General features: G+C 50.5%; 1 long non-coding RNA gene across 1 annotated transcript; it reads left to right on the plus strand.

Annotated features, from left to right (window-relative positions):
- Positions 1-27,861, plus strand: LOC105492437 (uncharacterized). Its single transcript, XR_011609667.1, has 3 exons — positions 1-118; positions 4,294-4,346; positions 25,814-27,861. It is a non-coding gene; the product is annotated as an uncharacterized lncRNA (long non-coding RNA).

Below are 27,861 nucleotides of genomic sequence, written 5' to 3' on the forward strand. Positions count from 1 at the left end.
GAAAAAAAAGAACTAAATTACAAGAGTGAACAGTCCCTGTTGGCTGGAAAGTGCTGGGGATCTGGAGTGAATAAATATTCCTGAAATGAGACGATCACAACCTTGTGTGGGGAGCCTGGTGAGTGGTCATGCTAGTTTTATTTTATGGAACGTATTGAATTAATTTAATTATGGGATATCAGTGCTCTGCCTGGTAATTAGTGCTGTGGCGATTTCTCCGCGTGCTCCAGTGCCGGGCAGGGCTGTGTAGTCCCGCAAGTCGCTGCTGCCTTGCTCAGAGGTGGCTGCTGACCCCAGGCCGCTGCTCTGCGGTACGAGGCAGGATGGAGAGTTCTCATCTTGTCCTCTCCCTGTCCCAGCTCCTCTCTTCCCTGAGAGAGCATCACAGAGGCAGGCAGATGGAGGTCCATAGAGTGCCTTATTTCATGCCAAATTATAATTTATTGTTATTTTCTTAGTGATCTAATTAGTAGCTCTGACCTAGAGGAAACTTTTTGTGTCCAGCTCAGCAGGCATCTCCACAGCAAGCTCTGATCACAACCCCAGACCTGTGAGCTTCAAGTTATTCCCCAGGGAAGGAAGGGGGTCTCAGGCCAGCACACTGTCCCTGTCACCACAGCTACCACTGAAACCCTGCTTCTTTCCTGCACCTGCCATGGCTTCATGATCTCCCCTTATCTCAGGGACGGTTGCTCCTTTTTTTTTTTTTTGGCTGAGCAATTAGAAGATTTTGTCAGACAGAAATTCCCTGCCAGAGGTTAACAAACTGACTTGTGTGGGTCCTGCTTTGGCCCCTTCCTCTCCCCCACCCCAATATCCCTTCATCTCTTCTGCCTCCCTTCCTTTCTTGCTCTTCTCTTCCTCAGTGGGGTAATTCCTCCACCTTGTAAGATTCCATCCCTTCCTTCCTCCTTGGGGACGGATGCTATCGACTATCCTTTCTCTATCCTACACCGCCAGGCCTCTGTGTGTGTTGCTTTCCAGTGCATTTAAAGCCACTCAAGTCCTCCAATGCTGAGAAAATTCCACTCAGCATCTTTCTCCAGCTATCACCCTCCTCTCCTCCTGCCTCTCTTCCACAGCTGTGGTGTTTCTCTTACCCGCTGTTTCCCATATCCATTGAAGTTGGTACCTGCCCTCCATACCCCCCACAAACCTGCTCTAGCTTAGGGTGCCCATGGCCTCCTGACTGTGGAACTGGCCATTCTCAGCCCTTCTCATGTTTTCCTCTAGGAGAGGAGCACAGCACAGTGGTTAAGAGCTTGGACTCCCAACCTCTCTGTGCCTCATTTTAAAAAATCTGTTTAAAGAGGATAATAATGGTTTGCATGAAAGTGCTTGGAATACTCTGGCATCTCCTAAGCACCCTCTAAGTGCAGTTTATTGTGACAATTCATCATTCCCTCCTCAGCTCCAGGCTTGTACACACCGTTGCCTACTGGACATGTCCAGATTCCCACCTTAGCCCAACCACACTGCGATCATGCCTTCCCCGCCTGCCTCCCTCTGCAGCCTTCTCCCTCTTCCTCTTCATGAACGGACCTGGCAGACACAAGACTGCCAAAGCCCAGACCTGTGCCTGGGTTTGGACCCCACTTTTCCCTTAGCACCCAAGGCTGATCAATCACCAAGTCCATTTCTAGAACCTTCTTCATATTTGTCCCCTCTTTCTACTTTTCTTCATCGTCACCGCCTGTACCTAAGGTCACACTGCCACTGCGTCCTGCCGGGTCTACTGATCTGGAATCCGATTTCTGGAGTGACTTTTCTGGAAACAGACACACGTAGGAGTCAGCGTCCTGCCTGCATCATCCTTGGCACCCAGCACTCCTGGGAGGCTGTGCCAGGCCCCCTGTGACCTGCCTCCCACTGTTTCTCTGGCTCCAGGCCTCTCCAACGTCCCCGACACCTGAAAATACTTTGTCCTTGCAAATATGACTCAGACTTCGGGTGCAAATGCAGCAGACTTAGTGGGGAACCATCCAAACAAGGTAGAATTGGAAACGGCTCCTGTGCTTGCTCCCTGTTGAGATTTTCTGGGCACCCACACACTATTTCTACACACCTGTGGCACTCACTGCCACGCTGACACCTAGAGCAAGGGAAAGGAGGAAGGGGCATTTTATGGGGCGCAACCCTGTGCCCAGCTAAAAGTCAGAGCTCTCTTTCAGAGGTCGAAGGGGAGTGGTTACTGGAGCTATTGGGGATACCACAGCCTGTAACAGATGACATCATTTCCACATGTGCCATGGCGCTGATGTATGAGTGGAAAGGTGAGCAGTGAGGTGCTCTGGGCCTGGTCACGGGTTCTGTTCAGGTGGCTTTGGGGACTTGTCCCCTGCCTGGGGCATCAGGACTGGGATCTCTCACTACAGTCCCTACATGGATACTCCTGGCCTGGGCTCCAGAGGTTCTCTGGGTCCCCTGAGGTACACGTGTCCCCAGAGGCCCTTCTCTCACTTCCCTATGTGGGCTCCATCCTGGCTCATGGGAAGGACATGGTCTCCAGGAGATTGTGTTGGCTGGGAGTCCAGGTAGGGCCACCCTGTGTCCCCTGGGGACACACACCAAGCTCTCCACAGGGTTCTTATGAAGCCCCCTTCATTTGGCTTAAGGGGAAGATAAGAAAAATACAACAGCACTATCAAATCAGCCTTTCTGTAGAGGAGTCTTCTTCCAGATCCCTCTTGCTCCATCTCCTGGGCTTTCCTTATGCACCTCCCTCGAAGTGAGTGACAGACTTGGTTTTTGGGTCACCCCTTCTGAACAAATGATACACAGAAGGATGGATCGTGAAGCCATGCAAGGGTTGGACTTGTCACAGCCCCAGGGCAGTCTCTGCAGGACGGTTCTCTGGGTGGCCTTGGAACAGCCCAATTCTTTCTCCTTTCTCACTCATACTTCTCAAGAATAATGGTAGAATGTCCTGGGAAGGCAATGTTCTGAGATAAAGAGAAACTGGCTGGAACAGCCCAGCTCTGCTTCTGTCCCCTTAGAAACAGGATTTCCTTCAACATTTTAGCCCAGCAATCATGTCGTCCCTGGGCTATAAAACCCTGGGCGGGCTGCTTTCCAGGGTCCCTCAGCTGTGGTGCAGGTGGGAACAAAGGCAGACAAGACTCCATCCACCCTAGTCAGCTTCTAGAGCCTTGGAGAACCAGCTTGCCATGAATCCTACGCTTCTCCTGTCCCTTGCTGTCTACTGTGAATAATAAAATCTCATTGCTTAACGTGTGTGTGTGTTCATTCTCACTGGACTCATGCAAGTAGTAGGGATTGCAGCCCAAGAGGCAGCAGGCTGAGTGGAAACAGGCACCTGCTTCTCAGGTCCCCAGGTTCCAGGAGGCAGGCGCTGGTGCCCTCCTTAGCTGCAGCCCACACAGGAGCTCAGGGGCTGAGGGTAGACCTTGGACTTTCTGAAGGTGTTCTTGTTAGCGGTGGCGCACTGTGTGGGCTCATCCCGGGAGAGGACTTGCCGCTGATGCCAAGGAAGGAACCGTCTAGCTCAGCGTATCCAATGGAAATCAAATGTAAGGCATAAATGTAATTTTTAAATTTTCCCGTAGCCGTGTTTAAAGAATACGAACCAGGTGAAATTAATTTTCATAATATATTCTATTGAACCCAATATATAAAAATATGACTGCAACTTAAACTATGAAAGATACTAGTTAGATATTTTATATCCTTATTTAGACTAGTTGGATATTTTGTCTCTTTTTTTCCGCACTAAGTTGTCTAAACCCAGCGTTTTACACTCACAGAACATCTCAGCCCACAGGAGGTGCACTCACAGGCTCATTGCCACACTGGCCAGTGGCTGCCGTAGGGACAGCAGGGCCAGCTGTCACCTACCAGGTTTCCGTTTCCGAGAGAGCCTTCACCCTCCAAGTGTCCGTTACCTGGTCTATAAGTGGGAGAGGTGCTATTGCATCCCACTTGGGTTTTATCTTTATCTTTTCTCTCTTATCTTTTATCTTTATCTCAGAACATTGCATTCCCAGGACATTCTACTGTTATTCTTGAGCTCCCATGGGCTCACTGGGAGGAGTGAGGTAGGTAAGTGTTGCCTGGTAACAGTTCAGATCCTCACGAAGATTCCTCTTTAACCACACTGAGTTGCTATCCTGTGTGCTCCTGCCGTCGGCTCAGAGAATAGAGGCACACATGGAAAGAACACAGAAACCAAATGCATTTGTACCTATCAACAGCCACATTTTTGAGTGATCCTTAGTGCTTGATACTTTTGAGCTGCTTTTTGCATTGGCTCGTTGTTATCTTCATTTTATACAGGCAGACGTCCACACACAGAGAGGCTTGCCAAATCCCCCGAGGTCACATAACAGGTAAGCGGTGGAGCTGGAATCTGAGTCTTGAAAACGTGGCTTCCTCCACACGATTCTCATCAATTTGTTTAGTATTTTTATCATGTTTTATTTTTTGGAGATGGAGTCTTGCTCTGTCACCCAGGCTGAAGTGCAATGGCGTGATCTTGGCTCACTGCAATCTCCACCTCCCGGGTTCAAGCAATTCTCCTGCCTCAGCCCTCTGAGTAGCTGGGACTACAGGCGTATGCCTCCACGTCTGGCAATTTTTTTGGTATTTTTTAGTAGAGACGTGGTTTTACCATGGGGTTGCCCAGGCTGGTCTTGAACTCCTGAGCTCAGGCAATATACCCGCCTCAGCCTCCTAAAGTGCTAGGAGTACAGGTGTGAGCCACCACGCCCGGCCCAATTTGTTTTTAATCTCATCAAGACAGTCCCCTTTGTACAACTGCTGAGTGTTTTCAGGAGAAAAGATTCCCAGCTTTTGGGTTTCTAAAAGCAGCTGAGGCAGGTGGCTGAGACTGTTCAGCACAGGAGGGTGCTCTGGCTCCTGAGAGGGTCCGGCGTCATGCTGTGACTCACAGAGCCCTGTGCGAAGATGCCACCTGGGCCCAAGGATGCCCACGAGCCCTGCGGTACCTGTGGCTCAACCTTACTTTATGCCATTGTCATTGACTGAAGGTAAATTCTGGCTATGCAGCAAGATAGGGCTGAGGGCCAGCTGGGATGGGCTGGGTGCGTGTGCTGTAGAACTGGAGACCCTGGTGGTCCAAAAACCCAAGGAGCGCTGTGAGGGATGCTGGCCTCAGTCCCCGCACCCAGGTGGGTCAGCTCAAGTCTCATTGTTCTGTAGCAGAGAGGGTGGGAAAGGGACTTTCTGGTCACCCCACATCCTGCTGAAGATTGTCCCAGAGGAGGGAGGGACGGAGGGAGGGAGGGAGGGAGGAAGGGAGGAAGGGAGGAAGGGAGAGGGCCAGGGATGGACAGGAGGGAGGGAGAGATGGGGAGAGAGAGAGAAAAGCAACAAAGAGAATGTGAATGGATCTTTTCTTCCTTTTGAATGGGGCAATCACCTGAATAACACTTGGGCCAGGCAAGGGCAGGAATGGAGGAAAACATTTCTGATGCTCGTTCATCCTGAAATACCTGGGTCAGATGGTTGATTCTGTGGATGCTGCCAGAATTCATCTCAGACATAGGCAGACGCAGAAAAATATTCCTGTGGAGGGAGCCATCAGGATACGTGCACTGCAAGCCTCAGGGATCTAGAATACTTGTGTGCATGTGTGCGTGTGGTTGCATGTGTGCGTGCATGTGTGCACATGTGTTTGTGTGTGTGTGTGCATGTGATTTTCTTCAGTGACACAGCAGCCCATTCCCAGTCTTCTCAAAGCTCAGGAAGCCCCTTGAACAGGGGCAGTGGGCCCCAGCACCCAGAGGGCATGCCCTTGAGTTAGCATTGCCTCCTCTGATCGTCTCCACCTGCAGAAGAGGTGATGTGATCCCAGCTTTAAAGATGAAGAAACAAAGGCTCAGAGAGATGAAGGAACTTGTCCACAGCAACATTTAGTTGGTTGGGCAGCAGGCGTTGAGCCCAGATTTTTCTGTAAAGCTCCTGGGTTTCCTACTGCCATACGCTGTCATCCCAAAGCCAAAACAGTTAAAGACACATATGTTTATATATGTAATTATGTATGTATGATGCTGGCCTCCATGGGTGTGGAGAGACTGGCCTCATTTTGGTCCTGACTCAGGAGCCCCTCCAATACAGCTCTGCAGAAACTGTGGCCAGTGTAGGGCAGGGACAGGACTTTTGTGTCCTTGCTGTGCCTGGTGCTGCCCTGTGTGTGACCTGGTGGCCCATGTTAGTGGCAGCCACAAAACAGGCTGTGTTTTATATCATCCAAGGGCAGTAGGGCGGTCTGGGCTAGGGAGTGGGGTCCCCTGAGGCTCGCAGGTGGTGCTGAGACAGCTCCTCCCACCAGCCCTCACCAGGCTGTTGGCGTAGGAGAGCATGAAGGGCTAATTTCATGGCTGATAAAACTCCCTGTACATGAGACTTCACAGACAAACGAGAGCCCTGCTCCTCTCGTTTTTACTATGACATTTATTTTCTCCTTAAATTGAGAGAGGTATGTGTTCCATCCTTCCTTGGTCCTGGCCCCTGCAATCGTGCGAGAAGGATCAGGGCTTTTGTGATGAAAGTCGGGACACCCAGAGAGGTGAAGGAGGTGGCTGGGGTAGCCAGCCTTGAGGCAGGCCAGGAGCAGATGTGGCTGTCTGGGGAGGCTGGTGGGAGGCTCCAGGTGGGTCTGCACCATGCAGCTGTCGTTCAGAGTAGGTGAGGTCTGATTTGGTTTGATGTGATCTTGGCATCCTGTGCCTTTCCTGGCCGCCCTGAGCTATACCTTGCTCTGCAATGGATTCTCCAGGACCTGACTCAACCGGCCTATTCCAGGAGACCTTCCTGAGTGCTTGGCTCTCGGCCACCTCCTTTCTCCCCTGAATCTGTATCCAAGGCCACTCTCCTAATACTGCTGGCTCTCTCTGTAGGCCAGGTGCTATGTCAGAGTGATCTCATGGGAGCCCCTCACTGCCTTCTCTCAGAGACGAGGCAGCCGAGAGGTCCAGTCCATTGGGTGGAATCTCCCAGCTCATAGATGATGGGGCTGGATGAGGCCCTCAGCTCATCCCATCTGACCCAGGTCCAGTGCCCTGTCCTGGACAGGTCACATGACTTAACTTTTTGCAGGTGATGCTTTTCTCTAACACCTTGTTGCATCTAATGTTTCTCCTTAATGACACTGGAAACTTCTGGGGAACAGTTACCATATCGTTTTTTCTCCTGTGCCTTCCCCCAAGTATGAAACAGACACGCACATGCATCCCACAAGCACAAAGGGCCACCCACAGACAAACACATGCATGGTACACAGAATACACAATGCACACAAAACCACAGGGCCTGCACACACATGCCTGAGTCCACCTGCATGCCTACGTGTACATGACACCTGCCCACCAAGCACACACAAACAAACTCACCTACCTGTACTTCTTGAGCACACAGATGTGTTGAGGAAAAACAGTTGTGAAAGGGATTTTGGCAGAAATCAGGACTTAAGACTACCTTGTGTGTCCCGGGCTGAGCCACTTCCAGGTCTTCTCTACCTCTGAGTCTGGCTGGCAGGTGTGGTGGGGCTCGGCTCTGGTCTGTGCACCAGACAAGGGCAAGGAACACCCCCAGCCTCAGTTTCCCCTTCTGTGAAGTGTGGTCAGCCTGCCTTGCCCATGGGTGGTTGTGAAGATAATGAGACGGCAGATGCCACCTTGAGTGAGTTGATAAGAAATAAGCCTTTCATTCCTCTCTAAACAATGAAACTTAGTATTCAGAACAAGGGTGAGGAGGCCCACATGGTGGTCACTTGGCAAAGAAAGATGCCCTTCTTGGCCTCAGACTAGAAAAACATTGGCAGGGGAGAGGACTCAGAGACTTTCACAAATTAGCATTTAGAAAAATGAAGACAATAGTCACTTATTACAGTTTATTCTCATTTTATAGGTAACATACAATCCACTTTAAACCATTTGGAAAATGCAGAAAAATGCTAAGGAGACTATTTTTAAGAAGCACCTAGGTCCTGCCACCTTGGTGCAGTCATTCATTTATTCACTCGACAACCTTTCCCAGGCACCTCCACCAGAGTGTGCAGTCATGAGTCCCGATTTCTGTCCAAATCCCTTTCACTACTGTATTTCCTCAACTCACCCGTGTACTCAGGGAGTGCAGCTAGATGAGCATGTTTGTGTGTGCTTGGTGGGCAGGTGTCATGCAAACACAGCTACACAGGTGGACTCAGGCATGTATGCACAGACCCTGCGGTTGTGTGTTTCATACATGCATTCTGTGTATGCCATGTGTGTTTATCTTTGGGTGGCTGTTTGTGCTAGTGCCAGGCCCAAGGTTAGCAGTGAGTGAGACAGGATGGATGCCTGGGACCATGGGATGTAGGTTCTGGTGGGAGGGAAGCATGTCCTAAGTGTTTTCCCCATCGTAACTGCAGGTGGTGAACACGCATTCAAGGAGTGTGATGATTAATTTTATGCATCAACTTGACTAGGCCACAGCGTGCCCAGATATTTGGTTAAATGTGATTCTGTGTGTGTCCATGTGATGTTTCTGGATGAGATTAACATTTGAATGGGTACATGGAATAAAGCAGATGGCCCTCTCCAGTGTGAGCCTCATCCAGCCAGTTGAAGCCCTAAACAGAAAAAAGAATGAGTAAGAGAGAACCTGAGCTCTCTGCCTGATGGTCTTTAAGCTGGGACATCAGTCTTGTGCCTTTGAACTCAGGCTCAGGCTGGAACTTACACCTTCTGGTTCTCAGGACTTCAGATTGCAGAGCCTGGAACTTAACCCCATAATTGTGTGAGCCAATTCCTTATTATGCATGTAAACACGTGTGTATGTATGTGTGTATATAAGTCTATCTATCTATCTATCTATCTATCTATCTATCTATCTATCTCTATCTATCTATCTATCATCATCATCTATATATGTCCTATTGGTTCTGTTTCTTTGGAGAATGCTGACTAATACAAAGAGGAAGCTGTCTTTTATGGAAAACTATTTGAGAAATGGGCAAGGGCCTGGGGGGCTGCTTGGCAGGTGCCAAGGCTATGAAGGAGGAGCCAGCTGCCCTCACAGGTTTGAGGACCTGGGAGTGCCTCGCACAACAGCCCTTGACTGACCAGTGTCCAGCATGGCCCCATGTGGCTGTGTTATGTGTGCTCTAAGAGAGCCAAGATGCATGTCTTTTTTCACCGTTGCTGCAGTTAGCAGGCATGCAGCAGAGACGGTGAGGTCTGCATGGTTGCACTGAGTAGAAGCTAACTCACGACGATCCCTCTGAGGTGCAGGTTGGAGGAAAATTCGTCTTAGCTCCACTCAGTGAAATCACTCCATGGGAACATGGGGCCTGCTGATTTGCACCACTCCAGGATGCTGCCATGAATGATCCATGTTGGCATCCTGAGGAATAAAGTTCCAGGCGCTATCTGGGGCCCAGACTGGGCCTACTCTTCCTTTACCACCATTGGTAGTAAGGAGTGAGTGTACAGACAGGGTCTGCAGGGCTCAGGGCTCTGGAATGCTCAGTGCTTCCTTAAATGATGCAAATATTATAAAACAAAGCAGAGACCTCCAAACCAAGATCCAAAGCATGGGGCATGGAGAGGAAGAGGACATCCCAAGAGCTGTAAGGCAGTGAGACGTCTCTTTGTCTTTTCCCGTCTTCCTCCCTGGAGCCAGGCAGATGGAGTTGAGTGGGCAGGCACAGCATGTGTGCACCAAATCCCAACCCACCCATCCTTCCAGCTGCTGTCTCAGTGCCACACACCCAGTGGAACTTATGTTCAGGTTACACAAAAATCCCTGCTGTTCTCAGAAAGCACTGTGGTCTCCCAAGCTCTTGTACCTTTTCCCATGCTGTTCCCTCCACCTGGAGTGCCCTTGCTCCCATCCCCACTGCTTCCCCGGCCCCTTCACCTCCCCCTTTTCCCATATGCTCAAATTTCTCTATTTTTAAGGGCTTATGTCCATGTCACACCCATGAAAAACTGTCAGGAAATTGTCACTGAACCCCCAGACAGCCCTCGGCATCCCTACCAAACCTCGTATGTATGCTTACAGCAGCTCTTATCACTCTAAGTTGCGGCTTTGTTGCCGTTTTCGGATATTAAAACTAGACTGTGAACATTTGAGGACAGGGGCTGATGAGGAGTGAGTCCCTATACACAGTGGGAAAATGGCCTTCTCCACACCGGAGAGGCCGCAGCACAGCAAGAGAATCCACAGCCAGAGGGTTCTTGCTGAAGCCCAGCTGACATGCCTCCAGCCACAGCAGAGAACACCTTTGCTTTCCTTCCAGATGGCACCCGAGAGCATGAGCAAGTGGTGCCGCTAGTCAGCTGCTCTGGCAACTTTGGACAGCAACATCACTGTGAGGAGCAGCAGAGCACAGGTGCACACACCCCTGGAGCCAGCACCTACTCTAGACCTCTTGAGACTATTCTAGACTAGGCTATTCTATCTCTAGTCTAGACCTGTTGAGAGGGGCTACTCTATCTCTACGCTAGACCTCTTGAGAGGGGCTATTCTGTCTCTACTCTAGACCTCTTGAGAGGGGCTATTCTGTCTCTACTGTAGACCTCTTGAGAGGGGCTAGTCTATCTCTACTGTAGACCTCTTGAGAGGGGCTAGTCTATCTCTACTGTAGACCTCTTGAGAGGGGCTATTCTATCTCTACGCTAGACCTCTTGAGAGGGGCTATTCTGTCTCTACTGTAGACCTCTTGAGAGGGGCTAGTCTGTCTCTACTGTAGACCTCTTGAGAGGGGCTATTCTATTTCTCCTCTAGACCTCTTGGGATGGGCTATTCTATCTCTACGCCAGACCTCTTGAGAGTGGCTATTCTATCTTTCTGTTATTTTGTTCTTGTTCTTCCTTTATCCATTTTGAAAGAACACTGTCCATGACCAACTAAATCAATTTCAGGGCCACTAATGGGTGACCTGCACTAACTGGCAGACCGTCCCCCGCCCCTGCACTCTGTTTATGAATTGACATCTGTGACTAAGCCACCTCTCTAGTGTGTGTATATGTGCGCGCGCGCGCTTGTCAAGGTGTTCTTTTGTGTGTGCATGTGCATGAACTTGGGAGTGTGTACAGGTGTGTGATTGTCTCAGTGAGAGTGAGTTGTGTCAGCTGATGGATGTACAGGTTAGTGCTTCCTTTGTAGCAGAATGGATTGATAAACAAACCGTGCTCCACTGTGTGTTCATTCATTTATTCTTCAATCTAGACACTCATTTAGTATTAGTTGAGTCCCTGTTATGTGCCTGGCACTGTGCAAAGTGTTAGGAATTGTGCAGTGCCCAAGACAGATACTTTTAACACATCAGGTACCATCTGGGCTGCTGTCCCATTCTTGGCTTCTAAATGTGGCTGTCTGGAGCTAGTGAGAAGGTGCTACCCAACATGGAATCTCCTCTTCACCTCAGCACTTTGCAGTCCACACTTGGCTCCTGGGGTCCGAGGGAGGGCAGTGAGTGGGTGAGGATCCCTGCGAGAGCTTCCAGCGCCCACCAGCACCTGTTGTCCACCCTGGGTAACTGAGCACCAGAGCCCATCTCAAAAGATTTGGCTCCTGTAAGCCACCACCTGCCCTGAGCACCTCATTAGTCCCTTCCTCCCTGGGTGGGCTCATCCCCAGTCCCAACTCACACTGCCAGCTCTGAATGCCTGCTCCCACTCTGTGCACCCTTGGGAACCAGACATGGTTCCCTCTGCTTGGTGGTCCCTGACCTCATGGTGCATGGCCAGATACTGCTGGTCTTTTAAAACCAGCTTTTCTGGATCCTCCTTTCAGGAAGACTTGCCTTCCCCACTTTGCCTTCCCAGAAAGCTCTTAATGCCTGTCTCTGCAGTACACACCTGCTTGGTGCATAGGCTTTGCCTGTAATCATCCTCTGCCCTGGCATCTGAGGCAGGAGCAAGCCTGTGTCTCCTTGTTCACTGCCTGGCACTGAGTAGGTGCTCAGCAGAATTACTGAATCTGGTTAATGGCCATCTGAGAGCTCACAATCACAGCACCAATGCTGGGAGAGTGGATGGCTCTCAGCAAGTGGTGAGGGGTGGGGACCACAGCTTTAGCAAACTTCAGCCATACCCTGCAAGCAACCGCCACAGTCTCAGGTCCTCATGGACGCTCCTGTTGGGGTCAGTTGGCCCCCGTGTGAATCCCACCCCCAGCATGCATTCCATGTGTGGCCTCATGAGAGATATTCAACTTCCCTGTGCCTCAGTTTTCTTAGCTTAAAAATGGAAGTAATAAGACCATCCTCATAGAATCTCATTGTGCAGGGACATCCTGCATGCAATAAGATTCTATAAGGTGGATACACACAACCCCTGCCACTAAGACAGGGTGCATCTGCATCACCCCAGATTCTCCTGCGTCCAGCGGCCTCCCCTTGTCACCCGTGTCCATCTCTCCCTGCAAAGGCCTTCCCTCGCACAAGCCGCCGGCTCCCTCTTGGAAGTCTGTTTCTCCTTGAGGAGAAAGGACAAAGCTGATTTAAGCGCATGCAGCCTGTCAGTGGAACAGAAGCGGGAAATGAGGATGGAAACTATTACAAATTAAAACCTGTCACTGGTGCAGAGTCCCTGCCCCCTCTCATGGTGATTAAAGTCATCTCCCTTTGAGAGGCCTCTGTGTGGGAGTTGGGTGCCTGCCCTCCGCTCCTGTCCCCTGGGGCATCGCTGCGGAGGAGCGCTCCCCTTCCTCGGCAGGACTCCTTGCCGTGGTTGCTCATTCGGTCATTCATCCATTTGTTCATTCGTTCAACAGTATTTATGGAGAGGGCAAGGATGTGCCTGGCAGTGCTCCAGGGCCTGGAGATAGAGCCACCCAAAGGCGAGAATTAGCTTGACTGGGTGGTGATGATTAGGTCATTTCAGAGGGCAGGGAGGGCTGTGCCATGTCTGTGGAGACCCAGGTGCAGAAGGAGGGAGGGTGACAGGTGCGAGGCCGGAGGTGGTGGACTGTGGGATGGTGAGGCAAGAAGGGATGGCCAGGAAGAGTGTTCCCAGAGCAATGTGTTGGATGGATGGAGCAGGGGGAATAGAAGATTTACCAGGGGGCCGGGTGCAGTGGGTCACGCCTGCAATCCCAGCACTTTGGGAGTCTGAGGCAGGCAGGTCACCTGAGGTCAGTAGTTCAAGATCAGGCTGGCCAACATGGTGAAAACCTGTCTCTACTAAAAATACAAAAAATTAGCTGGGGGTGGTGGCAGGCGCCTGTAATCCCAGCTACTTGGGAGGCTGAGGCAGGAGAATCCCTTGAACCTGGGAGGCGGAGGTTGCCGTGAGCCGAGATTGCATCATTGCACTCCAGCTTCCAGCCTGGGCAACAAGAGCGAAACTCCATCTGAGAAAAAAAAAAAACAAAAAAAAACAAAAAAGATTGACCAGGGAGTAGCACCAGTGGAAGGAACAGAGTAAAGCAGGACCAGGCAAGGGGCCCCCAGACCAGTGAGGCCTGGCAAGTCTTTATCCACACTGGGAGGGTTCCAGAGCAGTGGCTGCCTGTCCTGGCTCCTGCCTGATTCAGGTCTGCGCTGGGGACATGGCCAGGCCCTCATACCCCTGGCATATTCAGTTATTGGCCATGGATGACCCAGAGAAATATGACTGCTTTGAAAGCTGAGTAGCCTGAAGGAGTTAGCATCTGGGGTGCCAGGGAACCCACTCCTTGTGCTACTGAGCAGTGAGTCCTTTCTTGAAGGGGATCTGGATAATGCATCTCAGTAACTGCCAGAGTAAGAAGTGGGTTTTGTGGGCCCCAAAAGGAGAAGCACCCGCCCCTACCCCGGCACTTCAAGGCCCCAGAAGGTTCTAAAGATGCATCTGCCTAGTGAACCTGGAGGGCTGGGCAGGACTGTAGCTGTTGTGGGCTCTGGCTTTCCAGAGGCTGGGACGGGACCTTAGGACCTTCACCCCCGGTGGGCCACTGCTGGAGGAGGCGGCTGGGGCTCACAGGCTGGGGCTAGGAGAGTCTTGGCTGCCATGGAGTGCTGGACAGTCGTGTTGGACAGGGAACCAGCATTCCAAGGCTCCTGTTCAGGTTGGGGGTGGATGAGGGAACAGGTTTGTATAGGCTGAGACCACCTGGTGTCTCCCGTGTTGAGACACTTTTGGCTGGTATAGGTGCTACCGTGGAATTTCTGCCAATAACATTTTAAAACGATGAGAGAGAAAAGGTTTGGTTCTTATTTTAGACTTGGGTGGTAGTAGTGGTGATGGAGAAAAGGTGCACTTCACCTGTCATTATTCCTGGAAGCAGTGACCTGGAGAGATGATGTAACGTGTGATGATCAGTTGGGGTGCTCAGACTGAAGGCTGGGTTAGAAGAAAACTGACAACTGAAATCAGGTGCAGGCCCTCCTATTGGCAAGGGTTCAGTAGCTCCTGTTACACACACCGCCACAGGTGACTCTGCACACAGTGCTAAAAGCAACTGGAGGGAGGTACAGCAGAGCGGCCAAAGGCAGGTGGAAACTGGTGGCAGGGTTTGGAAGAAGGAAGGTGCTGGAGGAAGATTATCCCTACCCCAGCTTGATGCTGGGAGCAGTGTGTGTCACTGGGACGTGAGAGCTGGGACAGAAAATCCCAAGGATTTTGCAGCACTCACCACAGGGGAGATAGCTTTTTGCCGTGACTCCAGCCATCCTAACTCCCTGCTTGAAAAAAAAAAAGCCAGTACTTGAGGGAGAAAGTGGATGCAAAGAGGGGTGAGACATGAACATTGGGGGCCCACAAAGGGACGTGGGGTGCTGAGCTTGGAGGGGTGCAGGGGAGGGGAGACAGGCAGTGGCTATCTACTACTTACAGGGTCACTGTGAGTGACAGGAGTGGACTCACCACGTGGTCTTGAGGGTGAAATGGGCGCTCTGAGTTTACATTACAAGCAGACGGTTCTCAGCTCCACATCAAGAACCATTTGCTAAGAAGAAGTCTTATCTGTTGAACCATTAATGGAAGGAGCTGCCCTCCATCTCCAGAGTTCCTGGAGGAATTCGAAGAGAGACCCACTGGCATTTTAGGGAGACTATTGGACGCAGTATGGTTGCAGGAGGAAATAGATATCGACATACTGGAAAATCTGGGCTCTGGGGCCAGATGGCCCTAGGTTCCAGTCCCCATCCAGCTGCAGATATTTCATCCTTAAAAAAGAGAAGTTTACTGTGTTAGGACATAGGTTTTTGGGCTTGGGACACATGGAGTGCACCACGAGGGGCTGAGTGGAGGAGCAGCCTACAGGTTTGTAGAAACAACGCCGCTGGCTCCATGCTCTCCCCAGCTACTGCGTGGCCGCTGCATGGCCCTCCCAGTCTGCACTCTGGTTCCCCATCCTGCTGGTGAGAAGCAACTCTCAGGGTCTCCCTGGGATTGGTGAGGCCACACAATGAGTGCCCGGTCCGGGGAGGAGACCAGGTCTCCAGCCTCCCAGCTAGCCTGTCTGCTTCACTCAAGAGCTGCTCCTGAGGCCTGCCTGAGGGGCTGTCCCACCCAAGGCGCCGCAAAGGTTGGTTAAATCAAGCCAGGTGGTTTGCCATGTCTTCCCCTCCTGTGTGCACATTCAGAAAGGGCAATAACCAGAAAATTGAGGTGACCAATGGTGCCCGCCGGACAGCGGAGATGAAACAGATCTGACTACACAGATAAGGAGAAGAAAATGAGCTCTCGGGGCCTCCTTGCCTCTGCTTTGATCAGCAGAGACACTGCCGGGTCACAGCGAAGAAGCCCTTCTGGAATCAGACACTATTTTTATTCTGCTGGAGCCCCTTTAATTGTGCTGTATTGAAATCCGCAGGCTCCCTGAACAAAGGGAGTGGGGAAGTAGATTGCCAGGACCTGGGGAGGAGGGAGGTCACGCTGTTAGCACTGGAGGCTGAGAGCGCCACCCTGGGCTGCTGCTCTGTGATTACCATCAAAGCTAATTCACACAGCTTCTTGTCCCAGGTGAGACCCAGCCTGGGGGAATCATGGTGAGGCCAGTGGAGGAGGAATGGGCTCCTGTTTAATAACAGGCATCTCCCCCAGCACCACCGCGAACTCTGTCAGTAGGGGGGTGGGCAAAGCTGCCAGTCCCAGTGGACCCTGCTGGACTCTCCTGGCTGGGATCCTGTGCCTATGGCTCTCCCTACCTTTGCTCTCCTGTCCTATCCTGTCCTGTCCTGTCCTGGGGCCAGGGATTCTGGCTGTCAGCTTTAGAGCAGGTGGATGGGGCCCAGAGTGGGAGCTCACTTCTGGGGGCAGCAGCTTCTGTGTAGGCAGGTCACTGGCACACTGACTGCCCTCTTTACTACCTTTACTCCTCAGCGACGTCCTGAGCACCTCTTATGTGCCAAACACTTAAGACGCTGGGGATGTGCCCATTAGATGTCCTGGTGGTCATGGGGAATAAGGCTTGGAGGGAGAGATGCATAGAGGGTGTGACCCTGACGATGGGGAAGCTCCTCAGCAGGCATCCCCAGGAAGGGATGAAGGGGCTGAACTCACAGGGCTGGTCATACCCCAGTTCAAGGATGAGGAGGGGCAGCCACATGAGTTGGGAGGGGGCTTTCCAGTACAGGAAAAGTTGATGCAGAGGTAGGAAATAAAAGGAGGACTCGGAGTGGTTGACCACACAGAGAAGCTTCACACCAGGGGATGGGCAGATAAGAGAGGGTGGGCAGGATTTCATGTCAGCCATGGACACAGTCTTATCTGCTGTGTGACTTTTGTTGTAAATGACATGTTTGAAAATGGACACCAGCAAGGCTCGTTTACTCTGTGCGGGCATTCATTTGGAGCCCATTCATTCATGCGCTGGCGCGCTCATGACCACTTTCCTATTATTCTTTCATTCTGAGGTTTATTTACCCTTTCCCTTCCCTATTGACTCTTTTGTTCATCATTCCACAATAAGGACAATGTACGGATTTCTTCCTTTCCTCCTTTCCTGGGGCGCCCTTGCCCAGCAAGGACCGTGCAGAAGCGGGAACCGGGCACTGGAGGGCGCGCGCGGCACGTGCATCTCGGCGGGCGCCTCCTGGATCCGCGGGACCGGAAAGAACATGGAATACTCGGGCTTAAAAGGCTCCTAGCCATCCCGTTCCTTCCACTCCTCACAGCACAGATGGGGAAACTGAGGCCTGGAGAGTAAGCGTGGTATGCCCAGGGTCACCGGAAGAGTAATGAGCTGCACCACAGGGGAGGAACGGGAAGCGGGACCTCTGCGCAATGCGGGGTGGCCCCGGGACCGCGGGAGGAGGCATGGTCGGACACGTCCCGGAGCCTCGGTACCCGCGGTGGCTGTGCCAGCCGAGATGAGCGCCTCCCCCTCTAGGAAGGCGCAGGACTTGGGGAAGCCTCCGCGGCCAGGCCCCCTGCCTACCCGCAGACCCTGGGCGCCGCCCGCAGTCCCTGCCCTTCACTTCCCAACCCCTGCGTGGCCCCAGGGTCCACAGCCCTGGAGTTTTCCTCCCCAGTAAACAGTGCTGTTCCCCCCTTAACAGCAGAGGAGCCCAGGAGTTCAGGCGATGTGTCCAAGGCCGAACAGAGGGACAGCAGTGAGCTGCTCAACATTTCCAGCTGCACAGCCAGGACCCGGCTGGGGGCGGGTGGAGGTGGGGCGCAGGGTTAGGGTCCGGGTCCCGGGAAGTAATGACCGGGGGCGGTGACCACTGTCCTCAGCTTCCCGGCGGGCTTCCCTCCAAGGAATCCCTAAGCCCAAAGGTGCCTGGCTGGCACTGGGACAGACCGCGGGGGAGGGGCGGGGGCGCGAGCGGGGAGAGCTGGCCAAGCGCCTGGGCGGGGCTGGGGCCAGAAGGCGTCTGTGAGCCACCCCTTGCCCTCTTTCCCCGATGTACAATGGGTATAGGTGTGCTATACCCTTTCTGCTCCCAATGGCTTTGTCCAGAGTGATCACACTCGGGAATTAATCGTGGCACACTTCCTGTGGTTGTCTCCGGAGACTCGCAGGGGGCTGGGATGAAACTGGGCTGTGTGGCCCTGGAGTGAGGTCCTCAGTGTGCCTCTCAGGCTGGCTGAACCCAGGGGGGAGCCGTGCCTGGCTTATGGTGGTCCCCAATCCTGCCCTTCTCCTGGCTTCATGTTCTCACTGAGGCCACGCGCCCCATCCCCAAGACACCCGCCTGCCCCATGGAGATGCCGCCTCCTGCATCCTTCTCTTCTCCTGCAGGACTCTTGGGGACTCCATCCCTCCCTCTTCCAGCTCTGCCCTGGCTAGGTGGGGCATCTTCATTCAGTGTTATTACAACAGCCTCAGGACATGCCTCTGTGCCTGCAGCCAGAGGGCAAAGCAGAAAGCGATCTTGGACAGTCATCCTGCCTAAACCTTCTATGGCTCCCCAGTACCTTCTGGGATCAAGTTAAACCCCTTAGCATGAATTGCCCCTGATCAAATGATCAAGGCTATGACATCTTGAAATCTTCTTTTGTCTTTTCCTTCCTTCCTTCCTTCCTTCCTTCCTTCCTTCCTTCCTTCCTTCCTTCCTTCCTTCCTTCCCTCCCTCCCTGCCTCCCTCCCTTCTCTCTCTTTCTTTCTTCTCTCTTTCTTTCTTTCTTTCTTTCTTTCTTTCTTTCTTTCTTTCTTTCTTTCTTTCTTTCTTTCTTTCTTTCTTTCTTTCCTTCTTTCTCTCTTTCTTTCCCTCTCTCTTCTTTCTTCCTTCTCTCTCTTCCTTCCTTCCCTCCCTCCTTTCTTTCTTTCTTTCTTTCTTTCTTTCTTTCTTTCTTTCTTTCTTTCTTTCTTTCTTTCTTTCTTTCCTTCTTTCTCTCTCTCTTTCTTTCTTTCCCTCTCTCTTTCTTCTTTCTTCCTTCTCTCTCTTCCTTCCTTCCCTCCCTCCCTCCCTCCCTCCCTCCTTTCTTTCTTTCTTTCTTTCTTTCTTTCTTTCTTTCTTTCTTTCTTTCTTTCTTTCTTTCTTTCTTTCTTTCTCTCTCTCTCTCTCTCTCTTTCTCTCTCTCTCTTTCTTTCATTCTTTCTTACAGGGTCTTGCTCTTCACCTAGGCTGGAGTGCAGTGACGCAATCTTGGCTCACTGCAACCTCCTCCTGGGTTTAAAGGATTCTTGTGCCTCAGCCTCCCTGAGTAGCTGGGCTTACAGTTGCACATCACCACGCCAACCTAATTTTTGTATTTTTAGTAGATATGGGGTTTCACCATGTTGGCCAGGCTGGTCTCAAACTCCTGGTCTCAAGTGATCCATCTGCCTTGGCCTCCGAAAGTGCTGGGATTACTGGCCTGAACCACCACCCCTGGCTGTCCTGATCAAGTCTTTAGTCTCAACTCTGGACACACAATTGCCTCCCTCTACCCACTGTGCTACATCTGCACAGCACTCATACATGCACACACTTGTGTCCACACCCATATATGTGCACGTCAGCAGTGCCTGCACACACAACAGACGGGCACACAGGTACTCCCATAATTTGCCATTTTTTCTTCCCAGCCTTTGCACTTGCCTTGAACACACTGTTCCTCTTTTTGTGTGCAATACTTTCTCAGGTTTCAGGAATCAACTAAGTCATCACTTTTTCCAGGAAGCTTCCTAGACTGCTGGTGTGTTAGGTGCCCTCCCCTGGGCTCCGCTTGTCCCTCTGGTGCAGCACCGACCTGTTCCTGGTCCCCCACAGAAGACAGGGCGTGTCCCGCAGGCAGGGCAAGGCATGTTTCTTCTTTGTCGCCCTGCAGGAGGCCGGACAGAGCGACAGCCTTCTGGAGGGTTTGCTAACATGAATGAATGAGGAGAGCCAGAGTAGCCATCAAATGGAAAACTGAAGAAACGTGAGATGCTTGGAGGGATACCCAGAACGAGGCTGGCTCCAGAATGTGCTGGAAGCTCACAGTGCCTATAGCAGGACAGACAAACCTGCTTCAGTGAGGACAAGCTAGCTTAGGTGGTGTCACAGCGACCCACAGACCAGTGGCTCAAAACATGGACAGTTTATTTCTCATTTGCACTTCAGGTCATTGTGGTCAGCAGGAGCTCTGCTCATCGCTGTCACCTGTGTGCAGCTGACAAAGCGGCCCCAAGTCCAATGTGGCCTGTCTGTGTCACAACGGAGCAGGGTTTTAGAGATAACTTGGCATATCCCTTCTGCTCACAGCTCACTGGACAGAGCTAGTAACATAGCCCCACCTGCCCCAACCACAAGGGGCTTGCAAGTGCCATCTGCCTTGGGCTCAGAAAGGTGGCATCCTGGAAAAATGGCCAATGGTACTAATGACAACCACTGTCCATGTGTCACCAGGGAGCCCAGAGAAAGGGGCTTTGAGGAGACCTCGAAACTATATAAGCCAGCCTCCTGTAGCACTCCTGTTTTCTGTTTGCCCCCCTCCCACCACACTAAGCCACCCACCATGGCCAAAAGGAATACCAAGAATTATAAAGTCAGAAGAGGTCCTGGGATCTAAGACAGACTGATTCTTTTAGGGTGTGTGTGCATATGTGCAGGTGTGTGTGTGTATGAGTGACCGTGTGTTAGTGAGTGTGTGGATGCACTGTGTGCATGTGTGTGTTTGTGTGCACATGTGCATGTGCAAGTAAGTGTGTGTGTTTGCTGGGAGCGGTGATATTGTGTGTAGTGGGTCAGTAGTATTCACACACTGGAGAGGCTGGAGCACCCGGCTGGGGGCAGAAGATTCCACGCTGTAGGAGCAGGGGCTTCATGCTGTAGGTGAGACCCCAGTCCTGGCATATGAGAAGCACTTTTAAAGGTTTTCTAAATGAAGAAGTGATGGAAGCAGTATCAGGCTTCCAGCCACTTCTGTACCCTGGCTCTCACTGCTCCCCGTCACGGAAATGCCCCTTCTCTCCTGTCATGGGGCTGCTGTCCTCACAGCAGCTGTCTTCTCCCCCAGGGGAGAAAAAGGGCTTGGTGTCCTTGCACCACTGCTGCCTCTTGGCCCCACTCATGTGCCCTCTAGTCAGAGCTTTGCTGGCACCTTGCTCCACCGCCTGTGGCCTTTCCGGGGACTGGGACCTCTGGTGGCCCAACCTGTTCTTTGACACCCGAGGCACGAACCTGCCTCCAGATCTGCTTTCGGCTTGTTCTTTATGGTGTCAACTTTCATTGCGATGGCCTATCTGATACATGCTGACTTCCGGCCTCTGTCTTCCTTGACGTTTTCTCTGGGGACCATCTCTGGAGGTTCAGGTCAGCCGGCTTATGCCCCACATCAGCCTGGAAACTTGCTATTACTGGGAACTCATCATTTCCAAATCCCTCCCTCCACTCTGTGCTTAAAGCTTCCCTCCTCCCACACGGCTGTGCATCTTAGGACCTTAGATCTCATCCCTCTACATCCTCCCAAGGCAGCAGCCCCTTTCTGCCCTCTCGTTCCTGACCCAGGAGGATAAGACCCTGGCGTTCCTCTTATGTTTCCTGGTGCAATCCTTCATGCTTGCTTTCCCACACCCTAAACTTCCTCACCTGTGTTTCCCTCCAGCAAATCTGGTAAAGCCGCACTCCCGGGTGAGCCCTCCCTTCACTCTGCTTTCTCCCCACCTGCCCCTGAATGGCCGAGCACTGCTGGAAAGAGGCACACGGTGGGACAGGTGATTTCACTGAATTTGAGTGTGGCCTGCACCAGGCCAGCAAGTATGATTGTAGAGGGACACTGGCTTAGTGTCATTGGTTCCTGCCCTCCCAGCTCTCCAACCCCTCTTGACTGTGACATACCAGAGGCAAAATAGAGGATGGTAGCAGAGAGCGACAGATTTGTCACAGTAGGAAAAACACAGCCTTGTTGGAAAATCATTCAATTAGAGGACTGTGTTTGTTAGGAAGTCTCGATGGCCCCCAAAGAAGATAACACTGGGAAGACCAGAGCTGGAGGAATTCACAAAGACACAGAGCCAATCCGTGAGAAGCAGCCTTGGTGGGCCAGCCGTCAGAGGCATGCAGAGACCGAGGGACTACGGACCACCATCAGAAGCTACAGGGGAGGCAGGGAAGAGAAGATAGCTAGAAACGAGTGTGGACGAGATTGTCTTGGGAAAGGCTGAGCAAAGAAAAGAGAAAGAGGTCCACAAATCCCCAGTATTGAAAGAGAAGGCAGAGGAGGGATGGCCAGAGAAGGGCAATGAGATCAGGACATAAGGCATCCAAGGAGAGAAGGAGGATACACAGCAGTTCAACACCCAATAGCCCCAGATGAAAAACCATATTTCCCAGCTTCTCAGCATGTAGCAGTAGCAAGTAAGATAAAACTCATTATATAGGGTTACTGAGAGAATCTTCTCTTTCCCCATTTGCTCCTTGCTGCTACTTGGAACTTGAATGTGATGCCTGGAGTTCTCACAGCCACCTTGAATCATTAGGTTACCAGAGGAGCAAATCCATGTGCTAAGGAGGGCAGAGAAGAAGGGTAGAAGGAGGCTGAGTCCCTAATAACCTTGGAGTCACCACAGCACCTTTGGGACAGCTCACCTCTAGGACTTTATTTATGTGAGAGAAGGCTAATCCTCTGTCTTACTGTACACTTATTGACAGTTAAGGGCGTGGTCCCAGGTAGTGGGAGGGTCCCAGACCTATGGGCTGAGTAGGATGTGGTCATTAGGAGGCTGTGAGACACCTGGTGAGAGCAGTGGGTCATGGGGTGGAGACAGGATGCAAGGTGTGAGGCTTGAACAGAAAAGAAGGATGGGGTAGGAGCCCGTGAGAATTGAGCACTTTTTTATGGATCGTGACTCAGGAGTACAGTGGAGAGATGAGATCAGTGTGATAGGGACAGGGTGAGCCAAATGCATTTCTCTGGCAGATACAGTCTTCCTTGGTGCCCACACAGAGTTCAGCACACCCTGGGGTCCAGTGTGTTGGTGCAGGCGGGTGGAAAGTTGCTCAGCAGCCAGGCCAGGGAGAGGGCATGTTTTGCTGAGCTGTATCAGGTCCAACCACCTGTAAAGGCTGGTTGGGTCTCATCTTGTTGCTTTCCCCAGAACCACTGGTAGGGGAGGGGCTTCTGAGTGACTCCCACCTTTGTCACTTAACCAAGCTGTATCTCAGCCTCCTCATTTGTGAGCTGGGGGTGCACATTCCCACCGCAGGTAGGTGCTGTGGGGCTAACTCCAGATCATGCTCATGACATGTTCATCTCTGTGCCTGGTGTCTTCTCCATTCTTGACCTGACTCTAAGAGATCATGTTTCCAACAGATGAAAGGCTTCATGAAGGATGGTGGCACCTACAAAGCATGCAGGATTTGGGGACAGGCTGACCCTTCTCCTGGCCCTACGTCTTCTGTTTACTTTTCCAGGGACCTCGGGCCAATTCTTTTACCCTCTGGCCTTGGCTTCCCGTATGTAAAACAGAAGCAACACCTCAAATTAGCTGTGCAGGGGTTAAAAGAGGTGATGGGGGTCATACAACCACTCGAATATCTCACATTAGAGACTTGGACAGTGAGGAAGGAGACCTGCTGTGCAGGGCTGTTCCATGGCCTCCACCTCTCCTGGACACACAGCTTCCTCTTGGCTTCACTGAACGCCTGACATATGCCTGCTGGGGTTCACTGAAGCTCTGAAATGGCTGTTGCAAAATTTTTCAAAGGAAGTTTGTCTGTTTGATTCATTTTCTGGAAATACCCACGTTCTCAACTTAAGTAGGAATTATTCCAGAAATGACAAAATCGCCCTTCCTTGGAAGTTTGGTAGAATAAAGATGCAGAGGACGAGGTGGAGCTAGGCTCTCCTCATCTGGGGAGACCTGGGGAGCAGAAAGTGGCAGAGATGGACTGCCCAGAAGGTCATGGTGACCATGTCCAGTGTCTAGGGGTGCCAAGCATGGGGTGGGGTCTATAAGAAACTGACCAGGCCCTTATTGGCCTTCTCCTCTGAAATGGTTTGGCTCTCTGTCCCCACCCAAATCTCACCTTTAATCATAATAATCCCCACGTGTCAAGGGCGGGACGAGGTGAAGATAATTGAATCGTGGGGTCGGTTTCCCCCATACTGTTCTGATGATAGTGAGTGACTTCTCATAAGATCTGATGATTTCATAAGGGGCTTCCTCCTTCACTTGCCACTCATTCTGTCTCCTGCCAACCTGTGAAGAGGTGCCTTCTACCGTTATTGTAAGTTTCCTGAGGACTCGTCCTCAGCCATGCAGAACTGTGAGTCAGTTAAACCTTGTTTCTTTATAAATTACCCAGTCTTGGGTATTTCTTCATAGCAGCATGAGAACAGACTAATACATCTTCCTTCAGAACAAAAGGGCTGGGTAAGGGGGTGGGCAGGGAGGTTCCCAACAGTACTGTGCTCAGGGCATTGTGCTGAACGTGTACTTGTCCTCCGTCTGAGCCTCCACAACCCTGAGAGGAGATGTGGTCAGAAGCAACCCAAGTTTTTGCCAAGTGAAGCTCTGCAAGGAGACAGAGCAAATTTCCAGATGGGCCAGGATTGGAGCCCACCCATGACTCCAGGTCTGTCTGTGTTTCCTCTGAGTCTTCTCACGCATTGCTGTCTCAGAGAAAACACTCTGGGGCCCCCAGGAGGTGCCTCGTCCTGTGCTACTGCCCCTGGGGAGGGGGCTTCCTTTCCAGGTAGTCATGGGGCTACTGCTGTCCCTGTTTGTAAAAGAAGGCACCAATCATTGAGATGCGAGAGTGAGAGAGGAAAGGAGAGGGAGAGGGAGAGAGAGCGAGAGCCCACAACAGCAAGCAATGGAGGAGCAACAACTGCTGCAAGGGGAATGTTTTCATTTAATTTTCCATACAGTAATCATTTGCCAGTGTAGAGGTGATGCCAGGGAAGGTGGGTAATCATGTGAAACCAACATCACAAGACGGGTGGAATTACTGGGCCCTGCTGTCTCTTAATGTGAGATGGTGAACACTTGGGCCGGTTGACTCAAACGTGATTTCACTTTGAAGTGTCCAGCACATTGCACCTGGGTAGAAGCTGCTGGCTCTAGGTCCTGCTATCAGGGGCTGTTCCTGGCGCGGGCACTGGGAGTGGGGGTCCTCACTGACACCACACTGGCTTGCTGTGTCCTCCTCTGGGGTGGGGCGCAGACCTAGGATCCCGATGTGTAGCACAGCGCTGGACCCTCTGCCTAGACTCCCTCCCAAGCATGTCACATCAGAGCACCCGGAGCTGCAGGGAGCTGAGCTCTGCAGCGTCCAGGGATCCACACTGGGGAGGCCAACGAAACCTAGAGGATCCTGAAGAGGGGAGGAGTGGTGGGCTGGGGAAGGTGTGAGGAGATTTTCCAGAAAATTGCAGCTTATCCCTCTCATTACAGAGATGCATCTCTTTCTGTGTGTGATTGTGCTGTCTGCAGTCATATACATGGTATCCAAGGGGCTGGCGATATTTTGATGTAGTAACCGTGTGGATTTTATTCTTGGTAATTCCTCTTTTAACCCAACTGCTTTTAAATTTAGACTTTGACTCTGAAACATTTGGACTCTCCCTGGGGGGACCAAAGGAAGCAATGTGATTACATTTTCTGGAATCAGCAGAATTGGGGCTTGAAATAATGTCCAATTATAGAAAATATATATATATATATTTAAAAGATACCTTCCATGTTTTTTGAGTTAGGGAACATCCCAGATTGACATCTTTGTGGCCTTCGTAGTCTTTGTGGCCTTGGAGATGAAAGTAAACTTGGTTTACCCCACCCCTCAATTCCACAGCCTGGCAGCTCAGCAAGCACTGTTGGAGCTTCGCCTGGTATCTGGAGAGCAGCCTTCACTCTATGTTGTACGTTGAATCATCTCTTTAAACGCAAACAGTACTTGCCATTAGAACTTTTTAAATGCACTTTCTACCTGTTTCTTTGCACTTGCAACCTCACACTGTGTAATAATTTTATATATAAATATTTTCAAAATGTATTGCCTTCTTCCCAGGTGAGTGAACAGGAGTTGACTCAGCAGGACTGACTCCTTGATGCCACGACCATTGCCAGTTTGCTTTGTCCCTGTTCTGTGATGCCTGATCTCGAATGGAACTCCTAGCTGCTGCCAGCTGATCAACTTGGCTAGGAGCAAAGTGAGCACAGTACTTGGAAGCCCAATAGTGGCTTCAGAGTACTTGGGCTATTCCGGGTCTACAACTGCAGACCCATTCCACCACCCGCTCAGACTTAGACCCCTCTGACATCCTTCAGACCCCAGGCTTGGTGGGCATCTCTGCTTGCTGCAGAGCCTGATGCAAAATGAGCACGCCACAGATGATAGCTTGTTTCATTATTATTTACTGCTACCCAGGTCTAGATGAAGGCTCTCGGAGGAAACAAAATAAGCGAGATCCCGTCAAGTTTAAAAAGGAGAGAGATTATTAAATCACTACAAGGTTGAAGACAGTTTTAGCTGTTCAGTTTTATACAGTATTGATTGACTCCCAGTTATGGAAGATGAGAGTATCAGTGCCATTTGCATTTCCCCCTGTATCACCTCTGAACAACTTTTCATTGTTATTTGTGTCTTATTTTTTCTGGACACACAGCATCCATATTCTATTATGTAAACAGGGTTCCTATATTTGTTCAATATTTGTTATAAATGTAAACAGATTCATTGCTCACCATTATTTTTTAAATCATAATTTCTTCATCCCTCAAGATTTTTTTTTTTTTTTTGCAAAATACTGTTTTAAGGAAAGACTACTGGATTTGGTAATCTCTGAGCTTCTTATTTCATGCTTGTGTAAATTGACCTATTACCTAAGTGATATTAAAAGTCATCTTGGTTTCTATATGTAGATGGCGTCTTGGCTGGATATTACACTCACCACCATTTTTTAAAAAATTATCATTTCTTCATCCCTGAATTTTTATTTTGATTCCTTTTATGTCTAGATATTTTTGCAAAATACTGTTTCTGGGAAAGACTACTGGGTTTGGTAATCTCTGAGCTTCTTTTTTTTCATGCTTGCATAAGTTTACCTATTGCCTAAGTGATATTAAAAGTCACCTCGGTTTCTATGCTTAGATGGCGTCTTGCCTGGATATTATGATCTGCTCTTTCCTTCAGGACTTGTAGACAATGCTGCCTTGTCTTTGACTCCGCTATTGCCCTGGATTGATATATTATTTTTTACCTTTCTAGGTTATTTATTGTCTGTCAGAATGGCTGGAAAATTATTTCCTTATTCTTTAATTTTAATAGTTATCTAGGAAATAAGATATTTCAGTATTATGCACTTTATAAAAAAATTTCCCTGATCAGAATGTGCATTCTTTTAATCTACAGACTATTTTTTTTCTCTGCAATTTCAGAAAGTTTAAGAAGACATTATCCAGTGCAGGTGTTAGGACAGGTTTTCATTCCTGTTGTCTGTTTCCCCTCGCTGCTATAGTGGTGTCCTTTATCCACAGGGGATACATTCCAAGACCCCCAATGGATGCCTGAAACTGAGGATAGTAGCAAACATATATAGTCATCCCTCGGTATCCATGGGACATTGGCTTCAGGATTCCCCTGAATACCAAAATTCTAGGATTCTTAAGCCCCTTAAATAAAATGGCATAGTATTGGCATGTAGTCTACAAACATCCTCTCACATACTTTAAATCACTTCTAGGTTTCTTACGATACCTAATATAATGTAAATGCTGTGTAAATAGTTGCTGGACTATATTGTGTAGGGAATAATGAGAAGAAAAAAGTATGCATATGTTCAGTACAGTTGCAACCATCCACTTCGTGTGTGTCAACCAACTATCTACAGTTGGTTGAATTCACAGATGTGGAACCCATGGATATGGAAGGCCAACTGTGCTATATATTTTTTTGATCTGATAACTGGGATGGCTACTGAGTAACTAATAGGCAGGTCACATATACAACGCAGATGCATGAGACCAAGGAGATGATTCATGTCCCAAATGGGATGGAGTCGGTTGGTGGGATTTCGTTGCTGCTATTCACAACAGGGCACAATTTAAAACTTATGA

Source organism: Macaca nemestrina, chromosome 11 (assembly GCF_043159975.1).
Source record: "Macaca nemestrina isolate mMacNem1 chromosome 11, mMacNem.hap1, whole genome shotgun sequence".
Lineage (NCBI taxonomy): Eukaryota > Metazoa > Chordata > Mammalia > Primates > Cercopithecidae > Macaca > Macaca nemestrina.